The 19,018-nt window shown below is 39.2% G+C and overlaps 1 protein-coding gene across 3 annotated transcripts in view; it reads left to right on the top strand.

Annotated features, from left to right (window-relative positions):
- Positions 1 to 19,018, top strand: part of LOC135166254 (TWiK family of potassium channels protein 9-like) — a 127,985-nt gene that overhangs the window by 10,399 nt on the left and 98,568 nt on the right. The window lies entirely within an intron of this gene.

Here is a 19,018-nt window from a genome sequence, read left to right as displayed (position 1 = left end):
AATTACAGTTTCAAAGGGGTATTACATTTACCAATTATTGTGCCATAATTCAATTAATGCACAATGTATTCAGATGAAATTTTTTTTCTTATGAGTTGCAACTGATTTTATGTGATTTTGTAAATTAAAATCGAGATAATTGAATCAATTTTAACGATGAAAAAGTAATACCCGATTGAATACATCAAATTGGAATAACTCATCGAATATTTTAGCCGCGAGTTATTTTCACTGTTGTATCACGTTTCACGCACTCGACACCATTCGCGAATTCATCACTCGAATCCAATATCAGGTATACAATGGCTCCACTTCATCCCCTTTTGCATTCAAAAAATTGAGGAGGGCCCGAGAGGTGGTTTGAATTCATTACATTTTGCAACAATTTTTTAGCGATTTGAATGTTATATATTGGTAAAAGTAGATTCGTCCCTCGGGTTTTCATGTAATTTCGAACCTTTCAGACTCGAGTTTCGCGTTTTTACACATTTGGCGTTGATTTGCATTTACGATACTCATGTGGCTTTGACATGTTGGTACTCAACGTGTTTCGATAATAACTGAATAAAATGTCGATATTGTTGAAATTAAATGAAAATGTCAAAAGTCCCAGGTGGAAATAATGAAAAAATTGTCTCGGGGACGGGTGGGATATCTCTGTATTTTCGGATTAAAAAATTTTGATTATTTCGCATCATTAAATTTCGTGAGCCGTAGCTTAGCAATAGCTTCTATTATTTACCTGCAAAATTAGCAATCATTTCCCCGGAGGAGAAACAAAATAGTCGGATATCCCTAAATTTCGAAGCGACTCCGTATCTTGAATTCAGAATCATCTGTTCCCTGTTCAATTAGGAAAAATTATCCATAACTCATGCAAGAGCCCACATATCTGTCCATTTGCTAACTGGAGGGTAGATTTATAATCTCAATTTTCTTGAATTCACTATGAAATGTGAAAAATCTAGCAACGTTGCATATTTCCCGAGCTCCGGGGGATCACGGAGCCGCAATGGTAATTGTGCTTCTACCACTAGACACTCCATCTGCAAATCTCACTCGACGTTTCCAAATCCCAGAGATAATATCTCTCACTTCAAATTTTTTCGTACGATTTTTACGAGAAGGGGGAGAGAAAAAAATTTCTCGTTTTCCAAATGATAAAATTCCTGGGAAGAATTCTTCAATTTTTAATTCAATTTCGTCGATACTTTCTTCATCGTTTCGACTATTTAAAGACTCCCAAAAATCGTGGGTGGAAAATCCAGACAATATTTTTCTTTTTGAAATTCTTTTCTCGTCTCTACTTTCAAAATTATTCCATTTGAAATACTTTTAAAAAAACAATCATGGCACAATTGCTGTATGAACGTCACTTTACCCCCTCAAGCAAGCAACTCCCTTCGCTCTCACCCATTACGACACACATTTTCCCTTGACTTTTGTACTTTTTTTTTTTTTATCCATGAAAGCCCGCGGAAAAGCGGAAGCCTATTTCTCAACGATAAGAATCAATGGGATTTTAGCGGAGTGCCTCGTACACGAGGCACGTCGAGTTAAAAGGTACTTTACAAACCTCTGCCACTGGGTTTGTCTCTTCTCTTTTCTCACTCACTGTATTCTCTTTCGTTGTACTTTGGGAAAAATGTTGAGAATCAGAAGCCACATGAACCCTGGTCGTCCCTTTTGGTATGCTGTACACTAGTGTCGAGTTATCCTTTCGGCTTTCATTGGGAAGTTTGGATGTTCCTGGGGTGAAATGGTCGCTGTAGATGGGATGGGAAGGGAGAAGGGGTGAAATGACCACTGGACAGTGTCCAAGCTTATCACTGAGACCGTCTTTATGCTGATGATACTGCGGTTGAGAGAATAAATTACCTGATATCACACTGGAATAATAACGAAATAGAGATAATATATTTTTAACCGGTTATCAAATAAAAAAATGGAAGGGTTTAGGAGGTTTTAATTCCAATTTTGGTGCCTTCATTTGATTCTGAAATATTCATCAAATACTGGGAATCAGTCAATAGTGACTTATCTTCGTTAATCACTTGTATTTTATTTAAACAAACTCGTGTTACATCATTCGTGTTTATCCAGGAGTCTCATCTTGTCGAGAGTTTACTGCTTTCCAATAAACACTGGATAATTTGTAGTACTGGAAAATTCATGGGGGAGAACAATTGATGGAAAATATTGGTCAAAGTATTGATTTCAAAACTAATTATCCAAAATGCACACCATTTACCATGGAAAGCCGACAAACACCTGCTGCCTCATTGGAGGAATTGGCTATGAGATACAGCTGGTATATGCCATGAAATTGAGGGGTTGTAGGGGAAAAGGGATGGGGTTTGGCTATTCTGCGGACAGTTTACCTAACCCAGTTGTCAATCCGCAGTTGGTTCTACACTCATTGAAACTGTCAATCTCGTTACACGGGAGCATACATCCGGAGTATAAATAATTCATACGCATGGTGGGCTTCGATTTAACCAGAAAACGAAGGGTTTTGAATTCCCGGAACGTTTCAGATCCACAAAAATAGAAAAATCCTCCAAGAATTATTTTTATTCCGGGTTACGGTAGTTCCATATTTTTTTTTAACTCTGTAATTTTTAAAAAACAGTTAGGAAATAATTTTATGCTCTCATTTTCGTAATTAGGACCTTTAATTGAATCTCTTTGTTCTGGGATTAATCTGTCTATGTAACTATAGTGTTCACATCAATTAAAATTTGATTCTAATAGTTTTTGTGATGTAAAACAATTTTTTAGAGGTAAAATGTATCCACGGTCGGAGTATTTTGAAAGTTTCTCAATTACTTTTTCCATGGGGTTTTCTACTGAAAACTTGTTGTAATCGCTTTGGCAGTTTTTGCAAAGCAGCAACCGAGGTATCTGGAATTTTCAGGGAACAAAAATTGTACTGTTACGCTGTTATGTAGTCATTAGAGGAGATGGAAGAAACTTTCAAACGTTATTTCATTCAGTGGTTTGTGCTTGCGAAAGGGCTCTTTGCTATTCTACCCTGGAAAATACTTGAAATATTTGCGATCCATTTCTCCACACTTCCATCGATATTTTCAGAGTTAAAAAAAATTGGAATCACATTGAGAAATATGTTGTTCAATATATCATATATTTTTTTATTACTAAAAAAATAGATTAAGTTTCTCGGTTCGGGGAAAATTCTTTTTCTGGGAGTTTCTTGTCATTTCCGCATTCACGAAATAAAATGGTGATATTTTTGTACTCTCACTCCCCAAGTAAATATCAAACAAAGTGGAGCACGTCTTAATCCTGAAATCGAAGCCAGAAGAAAGAATTGATGAAGCCCGGAGATCCCCTGATTCACCCACAACAAAAAGCCCCTGCCAAAGTAAATGTTGAGGGATAAAATAGCAGTCAGTTCGCCTCTGGGGAACGAATTTCGGCTAGAATTGAGGTTTATTTCCACCTTGTAACTTGTTGAGTGGCTCCATCCCCAGAACAATAATGTATCGATGTGTGAGTACACTTAATCCTCAAGTGTTAAGTACAAGGTAATTTATCATCAATATTTCATCTCTAAAAATTGCAATAGATTTCAATTGATTGACTTTTGTTGTTGTCAGTCTGACGGCACTCGCCCAGACCCTGGTTGACCTTGTACCGACATATGACTCTCTGGGTGATTCTATAAATATCGAATATACTGTATGTTATTGACTGTCTTCCAGTGAAGTCTGAGACCTCTTCAATATAAAAAATTTAATCGAAAAATCGTCTCACTGACAAATATCCACCTTTTTCTCGACTGAAAATTTATTTTTCCAATATTAAGTAGTTTCTCCTCTCGATGTAATTATTCATCAGTCCCGAATAAATGTTCAGCAAACATTTGAGATTAACCAACGTGGGATTCTTTCAAGTCGAATAATATTATGATTCAATTTGCATCGAATGAATATTCCATTGGAATGACTCTTTTATTCCGGGTAAATATGCCCTCTCGACGTTCCTACAGGTTTATGCTTTCAGGGACTATTACAGTTGAGAATTATCAGGTAAATAGAATAAATTGTCATCTCGGTTGATAAGTCACTCCTGGACTTGTTGGTTACACTTTATTTTCAACACTAGAAATTTTTTTCAACAACAATTCCTTCAAATTTTCCTACAGAAGACGACCAGATTTCAATTTTCTTTTTTATTTAATAAAATAGAAAAATCGATTTTCTATTACATCCAAGGGTTATTTTCCTAAACTCCTTAATCGCTATCAATCTCAACTGTGTCTCGGCCTCTGCTCTTCCCCTCCCCCAACAGGGAGATGCGCCATCCTATCGCACTTGATGGAGCGATAGTTCAGCATATTAGATTCCATTCTGTGTAAACTTGGTAAATTCAATCGTACGTGAGATCGAAAATCGATCAGTCCTTGTATTTGAGAAGTTATCAGGTACACTCCTGGATTACTGCGTACGCTACACCTCTGTACTGGCATGAATCTACTGCGTGCAAACTCCTCCCACCCCCTGGATTCCAATCTTCAAACTTTGTCGAAGAGTGGTGGAACCCTTCGGGGGTGAATTCGATCAAGGTAGCGGGCTACTTCAACACACGAATCGACACCTCTCGGAATACACAAACAGCCATAGAATGTGACAATATTTTGTTGATAGGGTGGATGGGGGTGAATGTGACTGTACAACTCGTGTCAGGGAATTAAATAAACATTAAAAATTTTTTTTTCAATTCTATAAGTCAATTATATTTCGTCAGATCATTTTATTTTTCTTGAAGACACTTTCATTTCGTAAATTACATGAATTTTCGCGTACTCTATCGCAAAAATTAGACGTGTTGTTCGCGATGTGAACAAGTACCTCTGATTTCTTTTTCTGTTTTTTTTTTCTCCCCTTTCAAAACACTTGGCGAAGACAAGAGAAACGAATAAGAACAGCCAGTATCCACCGACAAGAGGCTAAAGAGGGGGAATGAAGAAAGCTCTCCCGCGAAATTGCTGGAGGTTTGTATTCCAACTGAGGCTAATCGGCTGTGAAAACCGACGGGCGTTATCTACCCCTCCCCTCCTCCCTCCCACCCCCCCTCACGTCTCACCCTTACCTTTCGAGATAATTTGCATTTTAAATTGGGTCGAATATTCGAAGTTTGCAATACACCAGTGAGCAATTTTCTGCATTAGAATAGATGCACAGGGGTAAAGGGGAAGGGAGAGTTGAAAAAAGCGTGAATACAATGCTTTTTTGCATTATGCAATGGAAAAAAAAATCTATCCGCTATTTGCACTCTCTTGCATCTCATTTCCCCTCTTCAGCTCGTCGACGTGAAAATCTCTCTTTTTAAATTCTACGGGGGTGAATGCTGGAAATTTTTTGGAATACTTTGTCCAGGTTCATGTGCTGATGATCAATGACTACAATTTTAATTCGTTTATTTTTATCTGGGAAAGACTGAACAATTGAAATTTTTTAATTAGATGAAGTCCAATTGAATGGGGTTTAATCGGTTGTTTGGTGATTAAAAAAAAATAAAAATTCCATAATTAATAAAATTTAATCGTTTTTCTCACTGCATCATCTTCAAATTCGTCACTTCTCACGTCTCAAGCTCACTATCCATCTGATCGATGATTCCACAATTTCTCCGGAACTGTAACTATCGTAATGCAGCGCTTCTCACCCGAACCCGAGGATAAACTTTTCAATTAAATCCCCTAGCTTCCGATTCCAATTTATCTTTGCGAAAGCTGTCTCACTTTTACCCCCACAAGCCGAGTGGAGTTTCCACGCTGGCTCTAAGCTCCGTAGTCCGCAAAAGCTAGACAATTAATTTATCTCTCTCGCTCTCTCGCTGTCTCAACATTTTCTCTTCAAAAGTTTTTCCCCTCATTTTCTTTTCTTTCTTGTTTTTTTTATTTTTTTTTCCATTTGATAATTAATCAAGCCGATTATGTGCTCGGAATCTCTTGGTTTATGGTAATGCTAAACTTTTGACATTTGCATTAGTGCATTGTCTTACGCCCGGAAATCGTATATAATCCAATTTCACCCGATGCATTTTAGGGGCGGTGGGTGAGGGCCGAATGGGGCTGGTAGGGGGAGGTGAAAGGGGTAAGTTCTGGGGTGCTTTCAAGTTCGCGTTAACGCGACATTAGAGCCGGAAACGGTGAGGTATAATTATGCACAGTGAAACTATTACCTTAGGTCATGCTCTGGATGAATTTCCGGTGGGTGAGGCTTGTACGATTCATACAGGGAGAAATAGTCTGTAGACATGCTTAGGGGGTGGGATACCAGATAGGGTATGTTGTGTTGAGTTTCGGTTCATGACAAATTACAATGGTTCCTTCCCGTTTGTCGGGTTCACGGAGTATGAATGATTTTGTTCGCTCAGGGAGATAATTTTTTAATTACTTATGGACATATTTATGAAACTTGGATTTAAGATTCCGTTAAAAATATTCCATCAGTGCCTTTTGCAAAAATATTAACGTCAATCTCACATTCATCTCACGTTCAGACGTATCATGTTCGTTGAAAGTCTCCCCACTCATTTTACCCTCAATGAAAATTTCACGAGCCAAGAAATTTCTCCATTTCGACTCCCAAAGTACACAATACATCTCAAATCCTCGTCTTTTTCCCACCAACTTTCTATCCTCCTACCTCCCCATATAAAACTTTAACCGTGTTTAAGTATACAATCCCATAAACTTGCACCAAAGTGAAAGATAAGAGACAGGAGAAAAAAAAAATTCTCCCTGGGTTGCATTTACCCCATGTCCTGCTTGGAATTTGTTGAGTCTGGCCTGCTCCTGTTTTCATACTGTATACAACTACTTCAGGGACACGTTTGAGCCCTGTTACAAAACCCGGCTACCTTTTACTAAATTATTCAATTCATTTTCACTGGCTGGCCCCGCCACTACAGTTTCCCGACCCTCTCTTTCTCTCTTTCTCTTTTCCTCTCATTTCCTCGCCCCCGTGTACTCTCATTTTGTTGGCCGCTGGGTTTGCGAGTAATTTTACTTGAGAAATTTCAAAATTGCCTGGGACAGGGAGGATCAGGGTGGCATGCAGGCAAACCTGGTTTACAGCAATTTACCTTGCATTTCCGAGTTTTGAAAAACTCTCAATGAGCTTCTGTTTAAACAAGTTTTATATTCTCGTTGGTCTAGTCATCTTCTCCTTTTTTTTGAATAAATTTGAATTCATATGGATGCGTTGCTTTATCGTTGCGTCATTGGGCATTCCACGAGGATTTTTCCCTCGGAATTTATTCATTTGGGCTTTGGAATTTCGCGGAAAAAATTTTTTACGGAAAGGAAATTGAAAAATTTTAAATTTTAAAATTGACAGATGAAAAAAAGGTTCACTAGCATTAATACAGCATAAACGATTTTTTTCATTCACCATAATAATACATTGAAATTCATGTCTTGATGTTGCTCCATGGCATCATTATACATTCACAACTCCCCATTATTATCCCCCTCCTCCACCTCCATTCATCCAATCTTGGGATATTATTACCCTGATTTTAAGCCATCGTGTATCAAAGAAATCCATTGAGTATTCCATTCGCCCTCTCGAGAGAAACATAATTCTAGAAACTCAACTCCATCAATGCACTCACTAACGAGCATCTCAGTCTGCCGTGAAAATATGCAGTAACAGAGTTGAAACTTCATCCCTCACACGGTACTGTACAGGGGAGGGTTAAGAAAAGTAAAAAGAAATTATCTCATAAATTTTCCTCCAACGTATTTTACCCACCGTCATTTCATCCTCATGTTTTACAATTCTTCGCACGTATTTGACGGTGAAATGGTCCTTTTAGTATAGAGACTGCGGTCGTAACTGCAAATAGAGTAAAATGAGAAAAATGTATCTTCTCGGGGTGAGAGATGGTGTTGGGAGGGGTAGAAGGGTAGAGGGGGAGCTTTTGAACCTTAACAACTGGACTTGTTGATTGTTTCGGGTGATTAGGTGGTGATCGTCGACGACTCATCATATATTTTTCAAAAAATTTGAAAGATATCCGCACACCCCCCCCCCCTCCCCCCTCTTGCCAACCCACCACATCCCATAACAAAGGACAAGTCTATCCCATCCCTTGATAAATGTAAAATCAATAATCAATGGGTTATCGATCGCGATCCCCCAGTGACTATCGAGTTATCCGTTACCAAGGGTAGGGAGGAGGGCTACTAGGGTCATCTATTCTGGTACGTTTCCCTCGTTGGTATCTAGGCTCAACGAGCGAGCGAACGCGTTAATCAGGGAATGGTTCTCTCAACAATTCGATGGGTGGGTGGATGGTGTGTTGGGGTGGAGGGGGGAAATCGGTGGATTGAGGCTGTAGAGGGGTAGGGGAAGCATACAATTCCGAGTAGGAATGGAGACCGGATGGTGGATAGAGAGGGTTGGTTCTGTACTTGCATACAAACCCACTCGGGTAAAGGTTTCGTTTCCACCCTTACTATGGTATAAATGGATGACGTTGGAGGTAATGCCCTTCGTCGTGGTGCATCGTTACTGGTGGAAAAGGGGGAGGGATGGGAGGGAGGGAGGAGGAGGAGGAGAACAACGTACGGTGACGGCGATGATGTTGATAGCAAAAGCCCCACTCCTCAATGTACAATGTGTTCTGGCTATCATTCGGATTTCCGTATACGAAATTAGCGAGCCGCGTATTGGCCAATGCAGCGCGTGTTCACGACGTTTATAGCTGTACAAGGGGGCATTAGAACAGAGAGAGTTGGCCATCGGTGGATTAATGGGGCGGGGGGGGGGGGGGTAGTGAGGTGGGAAGGGATGGAAGGGGAGTAAGTCTGGCCTCTCTCCCATGGTGCCATACAACTCATCCCCATCAATGATCATCTCATTCGGTAATGTGTCCTCCTCTGTGACCCCACAACACCCTTGAATGCATTGGTAGTGGTTGGGGTGGATGGAGGAAGGGGATCAAAGGGCGAGAGCTTTGGCAATTCCACGGGTAAATCCCGTTCTATCAGCTGTCTCGCCGTCTAAACTCTCCTCAGTCTGTCCACTTCAAACGCTAGTTCCTGTTGTTGGGTTTGTTCGGGCTTCTGGTTTTACCGTATTTACTGTTTACATTGACATGGTCAACTGGAGGGGAAAGGAATAGTTTGCTTGGATGAGTTGTTGGACTCGGTATTGAGTTGTGGGTATTTGAATTGAGATATTTCTTTCGGGAAATGGACAGATGCTTTTGTGGGTCAATTACATTGGGTATACGGAGAAATGTTGTCAGGAAAAATTCGAGTTCTTGGAGGGGTAATTTCATGGGGTTAAATGAAAATCTCTCTCTGAAGTTCTGGAATTTTTCTTCCATTTTCTCTCGTTCATTTGAAAAATCATTTGCTTGGTTCATATACATTATACCTCATGTTACGAATCATTGATGATCAATGGAAATCGTATAATAAGGGGTAAATCTTGTTGACGTGATTTTTTTTTTTACTCTGTGACGCAGTCCTGAACATTAACTGCCACCCAAATTGTTTTGCCCCTCGAGCCATTTCACCCCGGACATCACCGCAATTTTTTTTTTCCCAAACTCTTCCCTGTATTTTGTGATTTCGTTTGCGAATGTCAGGATAATAACCCAGCAGTTGAAATGAGATGCAATCAGAGAACAAACGGTCCAGGATTGGACTTCCAAGTTGGATTTCACAATCATTAGTGAAGCACCAGGAGATACGATTCCTAGAGAAAAGGAGTGGAGTTAAGATGAAATAAAAAAGAAGCACAGGAGCGATGTGTAAGCTGATTGGATTTATCGGGTCGTCAGATTGCCATCGAAACCGGAGTCACCCTACCCTCTACCCATCCCCTTTCCCCTACTCTACAACTCTCATTTCGTGCTTTTATACTTTCTTTAGCTTCGTTGAATCCCTGATACTTCCAACTTCCATGCGCTTCGCTCTCACCACATGACGCTTTTTTTTTAATTCCTCCCTTCAACCTCAACCCACTGCTTCAATATTTTTTTTTTGTTCTCCTCAATAAAAGTTCAATAAGCCCAGAAAGCCGTGTTGCTGTTCCGGCATGACGGTTATTCCGGTCGCGTCCTCATTTTCCTAGTACTCTTTTTGTCGTTTCTCTTTCTTGTTCTTTCTTGCCATCATTCAAAAGAGCTCCCTTGCTACGAAAAGATGACGAGGGGTGGGATATTAAAAGAACGTTTTCGATGGAGAATAATGAGGAAAAGATGTCGCTTGACTGCGACAAAGCTTTCTCCTCGCAGTAAAATATTGTGATAGAGAAAAAAAAAGGAGACACTCAGTTCAGTGAAAATGCAGGTTTGGGGATTCATTGTGAAGGGTTTTCGAAGAAGTCTTGAGCTGCTGGGGATATTCAAGTACTTTGGACACGTTTTTGTTTGAATATTCTTTCATATTCGTTGTTAAAAATTAAAACTTACGTTTTAACATTATTTGGGACAAGATTCAATTAAATTAAATTTTTTTTCATCACTTTGGAATCCATTATTTATGATAATTTGCAGGAATAGTAATTGAATGGAATTCTTTGATATTTTTTTTAAAGAGAATCATCTCACATCTCTAATGAATTAATTAACGACCATTTTTTCGTTCTCTTTTTCGGGAATTTAATTAACGAAGCTCGCGGGGAAAATTTGAAATGACTGGACATAATGCATAGTAATTTTATATCTATAAATTAAACTGCAGACAATGCGGTGGTGTTAACATTTTTTGGTGGATTTATCGTGTCATTAGTATTCGTCTAGTGACGCGAGGAAAATTCTACAAAGAGACGTAGTGGAACGATGTCCCGTCAGGGTTCGGCTAACATAGCAAGGAATTATCTGGGGAATTTGTCTCCCTCACTTGCAGCTCGATTTCCCCACATAGACGTTCACCCTGGGGCAATGGAATCCCCCGATTTCACGTCATAAAATCTTGGAGTGGACAGTCAATGTCCAGGGAGGGGATCCATTTCAATTGGTGGGTGGTAGTCGAGACGATTTTAATGGGACCCCTGAGGGGGGAAGCGATTTAGGATGAGAAGGAATTTGATTTGAAGATGAATTTATTCACTGGGTTGTTGCTCTGGATTCGTTAAATTTGAAATTGTTTATTTTATCCATTATTTTATTTTTCCAATGAAAAATTAATTTTTTCTTTGAGTCTAAAGACAAATGTGATTGTCATTTTACTGCAGTCTTTAATGTTCATATTTAATTGCATAGTCTGGCAAAGACGTAGTCTAGACACAATACAAAACCATCATAAAGGATTTTACATTCATCTCGTTGTCCCATTCGATTTTTTAATCACCATTCAAACTATAAAATTCCGACATGAAAGAAGTTGATTAATGCTCTCAGCCATAACTAACTTATTGTCCCTGGATAATTCCGCATTGACATGAATTTTCTTTTTTTTCTTGTCCGGGAAAAAATACAAAATTAGAGAGACAGTTTTTCCTTTAATCCCATCGAAGCCACAACAAGAACGAGTGAGAATTACTGAAAGCGCATGACACCGCCGTTAAAAAGCTGAGGGGGGGGGGGGGAATGGGAGGACATTGTTAACTCTACGAAGCGGAAGAATTAAAAATTCTAGTAGTCGTTCCATCGCCCTGATGTATCCCGGGTATTCTTTTGGCTTAACAACCCGGAAGCACGGAACAAAAACACTTGGGGAAAGAAAACCTACGAGACTTTCTTTCATCGAGTTAAGAGAGTAAGACGTTAAATTTCTTAGGGTCCACTCTCAGAATTCTGAACTATCGTGTAAAATGTTCTGTTGCTCATTGAATTTGTTCGACAATTCTCTGGAACAATTTGGGAAATTCGTTGGATATTTCTGTTTATTCTTTATACAATTTTTCTGGTAATTGCCATCGCAAATAGTTCAATTAATAGGCAGACAAATGCCAAATTATAATAACCTATTGTCAATTAACATTTCATCTCCGAAACGTCATGAGATAATTTATTGACTCAAATGTAGTAGAATCATTGGTCAATTTCTGTGGTAGTTCGAGTGGCCCCTTTGGTATGGAGCACGTGTTGAGTGCCATAGTGTCACCTGGTCATCCACAAATTAACCTAATCACGCGTATTCACCTCTAGTACCCACTCGGTTTGTCCACTCGCACGTGTCTCTCAGTGTCAAGCCATGTGTAAAATCGTTTGACGAATATCGGGGATAATATACTGGATATAAGGATGATACATATAAAAGAGAGACATCAATTTTACTCGGTTTGTACGTGTGTACCTGGAAATGTCGTGGTACAAAGTTACCGCCTGGAGAGCACTTACTGATCCATGACTCGGTAAATTTCAATAAAAATCCAGCGAACTGAGAAGTTTGGGACAGTTTATTTTATCCACGAGAGAAATCTCAGCATTTTATTTTTCATTCTTTGACTCACTCCAGTGCCACTTCCGCTGGGCATATTTCAGACAATCAAAAATTCCATCAATTTTTTTATCTTCCGGCGATATTTTTTTTTCTCTCGTATGGAGAATTTAATCGGGAATTTTACGTCTTCTATCGAGGGAATATTTCTGTCGAGGAAAGCAATTGACATTTATTTTGGGAATTAAATAACAGAATTTTGAAGGAACATTCCATTTTTCACTGTATGCAGCTGATACTTTGGCTGAACGAGCCTTAATCTCTCCAGAATTATAATTCCCTGTACCTTCAACAGTTTGGGCCTTGACAGTAACTCAGCGATGACCCATACCATTCTATCCATCTGTATTTCCCACTGGTGTCACCCGAAATATCCAGGAACAAGCCGGATTGCCAGATTTGGCCCTCCGGAATTTGCTGGCTATTCCTGATTCCCCAGTCTTCGATATTTGGTATAAAGCAAGTTGGAGTGAGACAGGTGTTCTATAACCTCAGAGGAAATGCTGATGGGATTTCTGGTATTTGGTGTGGGTGGTAGCTTACACTTGCAAATGTATTCCCAGTGGTTATTCTGTTGGCCATGTGGGAAGGATGCATTAACGCCACACTTGCTATCCTAAAAACACTCAATGTGTGAAATGTTCACTTCCACACGACATCGTTACAAAATACAAGCATTGCTTGTCCTACCAGCCACTTGTTTATATGCAGCATGCAGCATACTTATGTGAATGTGTATGTTGAATACAACCAACAACATCCCGAGGAAAGCCCAACGAATGTGTGGATTTCGTTGGGTTTGGTGGATGGAAAGGGGGTGGTAACTTGGCATTGCAATGTGCATCTCTCAAGTATTTTCAGCCCTCGGAGGTTAGGATTTTCGTATATCCCAACAGTGGAGGAATTCTGGATGAGGTGTAATCCCGAAGCTTCAGCAAGCGTTTTGTCGTCCCTGTTTAAATTATTCATGCTATCAAAACATCAACTGAATTATAGAGAAGAGTCCCTCAACTGCATTGAGGGATAAAGGATATTTTTAATTCAAACGTGAGATGTTTAATTAGGATGTAGAATAAATGGATTGGAATGGTGTGAGTGAGACAGTAATTGTTAAATTTTATTTAAATTGATGCCATCCCATTGGATTTCATGGTATTTGGTCAGACCTTGGTGGCTTAACACTTGCAAATTTATTCTCCTCGGAGTTAACAATCGTTTCGTTTACTTTGGTTTCACACTTTGTTTATGTTGTACCCGGAGAGTACCTTCGGAAGGTTTTTGTGAAACGGGAAAAATTTTGGGGGAATACGTTGGACACTTTTTGGGGTATTATTTTGGCGCATGTTCAGGGGTAATGTACATTCAGAAGTACTGAAGAATATACTTTTACGGATAAAGTGTAGGGAAAGGTGTAGAGAAGAAATAAGAAGAAATTGGATGGTGAGAATAAAAATACAAAAGTCGGTGGGGTATATGAGGAAGACAGAAAATGACGCAGCGGAAAGAGGTTTTCGCACTTTGGTTCGACCTGGCATTGAGCCCACTGAGGAAAAAGGCTGGAGACAAAGGATCATCCCAGTTGGAATCCAACGATAGTGGAAATGAAGAAAGAAAACATTGTCGCCAATTGTAACGCTATGGCTAGTGTTAGATCGATGTTGGCAATTCAAGTGGAAGTAATGATACTAGGGTTCAATAGGACAACGACCATCTATTTGAAATGTTAGCTATGTAGTTTTCATTTGAAAAGGTACATTGAGGTATCCTATAGTGAGTTGAATGCCTCATGGAACTGGAAATTTGTCCCTCTGCATTGAATTTCTTGGAGGGGAAGTGTCAGTATCAATCAAAGGAAAATTTCATTCTCAGGATTGGCATCAGCACCTTTACGAATATTCAATGAGTTTCATGATCTATTCTTGAACTTTAGAAGATCAATTTGATGATGGATAGTTTGGTTGTAATTTATTCATCACTCTTTCGACACCGGAAGTTTCACATGACAAAGCTGTTGTCTTCATTAATGAGAATAATTGAAGAGGAAGTTTGCTTAAGGCCAACAGGGCAATGACCATCTATTTCGCATGTTAACTGTGTGGTTTTCATCTGAAAAGGTACACAGTTATATAACATTCAGTTGAACGGATCATGATACATTAAATTCATCTGAAATTCAAGTTTCGAGCATCCACTTCCGCACTTCTCCGACTAGTTAATGATATTCTTGTTCTGTTACTTCACTGAATTCACTTCATTATGTCTATCTTATTTACAATTAATTCATGAAAACTACAACACTCAAACCACAAATTTTCGAGTAATTCGATTTCTTCCGAGTATATCCTACTCAAATTCCAACTTTTCCTGTCCCACAGCTTTCTCCATCTCTGTCAAATGTAACACTGAGGTTATCTTCAACTTTCCACTTTAACTGACAACAATTCGTGAGCAAACAGTTGAGCTTTGCGCTCACTAAACTTTCTCACTACTGAATTCACCATCCGCACATACTCCTCTTGTGTGTCGAATAATGCAGTAATGGTAGTGAAGGAGAAGTGGACGTTGAGAATGTACTTGTATGCGTTAACCAACATACGTGTAATTGTATTTTCAACGGGTTTTCGGATGTCTAGTTTGCCAGGTGGATGAGAAAGTATACTATCACACGGTGTTATAATGCTAACTACGATAGCAGTTGTTGGTGAGAACTGTAATGGCACTTTCAATCAAGGGAATTGATGGAGATAGTGGAGGTAAAGTAGGCATGAATGTCATTAGCTTGAGTGGTCAGCAACGAAATGGTGGCATATCTCCAAAGTAACTCGAGTCGAGAAAATTCATCACATCAAAATGAAGTTGGTAACGTGATTCAATATAGAAGTGAAATCTTCTGATTGTCTTCAAGGCTAAAATACTCTCCTTCAAGGGGACGGACATAAATGGTCAAGGTCATGAAGATGATAACCACCAATGGATCATGCAATCACTTGTATATTTAATCAGCAATTTACAATTAATAGTGTCCTGTTATCATTAACATCTCCGATAGTTCCATTTCAATAAGAAGGTAGCAACGTCTGGACACTCCACCCCATCGTCATTATCTTCAATTGATAATACCGTATCGATTTCAGAATACACTGAGTCAGCAACTACCTCTAGTATGTATTCCAAGTACGAATGGGGTAGAGATTCATTAGATTGGGTGAGAGCACGTGGGTGAATATAGATGTTGTACATTGGAGTTGGTTGTTGGTGGAGGTGGGTTTCATGCACACAAGTTTGTAGCTTGTACGGTTGAACAAGACGCTCGATTATTGTACCATTGACCCATCCCCCCACCGATATTGCCACGTGATTGGGAGCTAAGCTATTGGGATTACAAGCGTTACCAATGTTGTGGTGAAATGTTGGTGTATTAATGATACACAGGGACAAATAGCTTTTCGAATGGAAAATAACAAACTGATACATGGTAGCTCCTTCGTTGATCGGGTTTATCCAGTTTTGGGTCAACAGGAATTGGGGGTGATAAGGGTGAATGGTGAATAGATAGGTTATGGAGTATGGATACAGAAACTCCACAATCCTGTGATGATGCATTGGAATTACTGGTATTCCTGAGATGTGGTTCTGATATTCACCACTTGTGAATACCAGGTCAAAATTGTTCTGGAGCCTTCAGACAACATGGGGTGTGGGGTAAATTTGACCTCGTTGCTTTTAACAGTTGATCTGGGATATTTCGGATCATATATCAATGCTGAAAGAAATTTTAGGTATAAATTAGACGTTTAGGGAGCCAAGTGAGGGAGGAAGGTTATTTAAAAGTGGTTAATTCCCATTTTGTCCCATATTTCGCCCTCTTGAGGTATCATTTTTATCCAAATTTTTTTTTTGGGTAGCGAAATGATTACGAGATAAATGAATTAATCTCTGAATCGATGTTTGCGATATATCATCAACGTAAGTCAGGAGGACGTCTCGTAAATAATTCAAATGTATTTTCCCTTCTCGCTACGGTATTCACTCAAGAACTTTGAATCGATTGAATCGTCACTGAGGCGATTTCACATTACAGAGGTGCAACAAAGAAAGGATAATAGTATATTCCCTCGATGGTAAACACAATAGAGAGAACACTGTTTCGTAGCCAGTGGAATGGAAGGTTGCATTGCAGAAGGACACGATTTAATACGAATCTAATTGGAAGTCCTTGGGAGCGTGTTCTCTCGTGTTTCTTTTCGCGCACGAGATATTCCTGGTGCAATACAATATCCCTGGGACATTGAGAATACTCGAACTGAATACAAAAACACTCGAAATGCTGTCGTTATCTTCTTCAACAGGATTAATATGCATTCTGCTGTTTCCTGATTATTTCGTGAATTGGTGGTATTTGCAGGGCTCAGGGAACAGGAGTAATTGAGGGCTGGGATTCTTTATCTTATCAATGAGTTAGATATTATCAGTAAATTTTTTACATTGTCAAATTGGAAAATTTTAGGCCCAATTTTTATCATGAAATTTATTTGGTTAATCGCGGGAGGAAAATGTCTTCACGTGAAACGGAAAAAAAATCACGAAATCCTCAGGTGTAAATTCTGCTCAGGAAAAAAAAAATCTAAAACGAAAAATTGCTATCAGTGAACTGATAAACCTTCTCCAAATGTGGTGTGAGCACTTCAGAAAGTGGAAGGTCCACAGGCGATTGTGTGTGCCCAGAATACGGAAGCTCCGGTCGTTGGAATAATTCAGAAAAATATTCGTGCCAACTCGGGATTTTCGGAGGCTCGTCGTAGTTGAGTGTTACGTGTTCGGGGTGAAGATCGGTCGGTACAGTTGAGGGTGCAGAGTGGTGAAAAAAAAAAAATCCCATTTACCTCGTGGACAAATCTTGACGTTTTCTTTGTGCTCGTATTGGAATTCAAGTGTATCCGTGAATTCACCAGTGCATTCTCCCTTTTTTTTTTCTCCCTCTCCGCTTGTTCGCGTTTTTCCATCGTGATTTCGCGTCAGAGGGCCGCGGTGGGAAGTGAAATACGGCGATGGAAAAAAAAAAATGAACGGTTATGATGGTTTCTCAATTTGCCGGGAAATATCTCGTTTCACAATGCATTGCCGAGTGAATAATTGCTTCATGCCATTATACTGCGAATTGAGTATTAACAGGGTGTCCCGAGCATCTCACGTGGGCATTGAAAAATATGAGAATATCGAATTTATCCGGCAAATCGAATTTCTACAGTGGAATAATGCATGGGGTTTAATGACTTTTAATCCGTTTGTTCTTTCGTTTTCACTGGATTTTAGCCCATTGGCTCGCCGTTACGTATATCACCAACAGCTGTTACTCGGCACTCGCCGACAGTCATTTATCGGTCACGATTTATTCATGTTTCGAGGAATAAAACGTGTGTTGAATTTTACGGGACGAAAAAAAAAATATATATATATTGTGTTGGCTCTTCGCAATGACGTATCCGATTGGATTATCCGGATTTTGGTTTTTTAGATAGTTTTTTTCCACCACCGGTGTCATTCATCATGGGAGGAGGGGCGGGAGGAGGCGCTTTGTCGGCATTCATGTGATGCCACTTGGGGATATCAGTGGGGTAATGAATTTTTGATCAGGGGTGGAGAGTCTAATGGAAATTGATTGACACGGCTTCATTTTCAATTGGATTTGCGGACATTTAAACTCCTTTTTTTTGGAGGGAATTTTTCAGGAAAATTCCAGTTGTGGTGAATTATTACTTGGTTATTATTTAATTTTTCAAAATGATTCTTTCATGTGAAAATAACTCAAGTCTGAAATAAACATGAAATTCCATCAAGAAGACCTTTAACGCAGGTAAATGTAATACAATGACTGAGTGACAGTTAATAACTCGAAGTTCTCGTGTTTCACGAAAGGCGGAAATTAATTTTTCCTCCCATCAAAAAATTCCATTTCCTCGTAAATAAATTTCCCTCGAGAAGCGAATGAGAAGTGAATGAGGAAAGTCAAGCCGCGAATAGTCCAACCAATCATTCAAAATAGCCATAGAATCATCGACCTGTCCGATAATGCAAATATTCATATTCAATGAATCATATTTATCGCGGATCGCTTTCGCTAAATTTTCACCGCCATTTTAACTGGTTTTTTTAACTCAAAGAAATCTCATGTACTCTAGTCGCGTGCCTCCACCTTCATCCCTCACAATGTTCACTCCCAACACGATACACTATGCAATTTGCATTGCCCCCGCGATAAGAATTGAGTTGTACAATTATTTTTAACTGAATTAAGTCGCTCAAATGTGTGAGTTTACGTGATACTCACTCGACGGTCATTATTCGTATGGACGGTGAAATTTTTTATAAAAATTTTCTTACGTTACCGTAGAAGTTTATCCCGAATCAACGTGCAGTTATTTCAGACTGAAATTAATCAACAATTAATATTAAATTTATTATATGATTGATATTACAATTTTGAGATAACAATGAGGTAACGATGACTCATGATACACTTTTGTAGGACGAAAGAATATATTTTATCATAAATTTCTCTTTGTGTAGTCACATATGTATCACGGA

This window comes from Diachasmimorpha longicaudata, chromosome 9 (assembly GCF_034640455.1).
Source record: "Diachasmimorpha longicaudata isolate KC_UGA_2023 chromosome 9, iyDiaLong2, whole genome shotgun sequence".
NCBI classification, from domain to species: Eukaryota; Metazoa; Arthropoda; class Insecta; order Hymenoptera; family Braconidae; genus Diachasmimorpha; species Diachasmimorpha longicaudata.
This window is presented reverse-complemented; position numbering and strand designations above follow the sequence as displayed.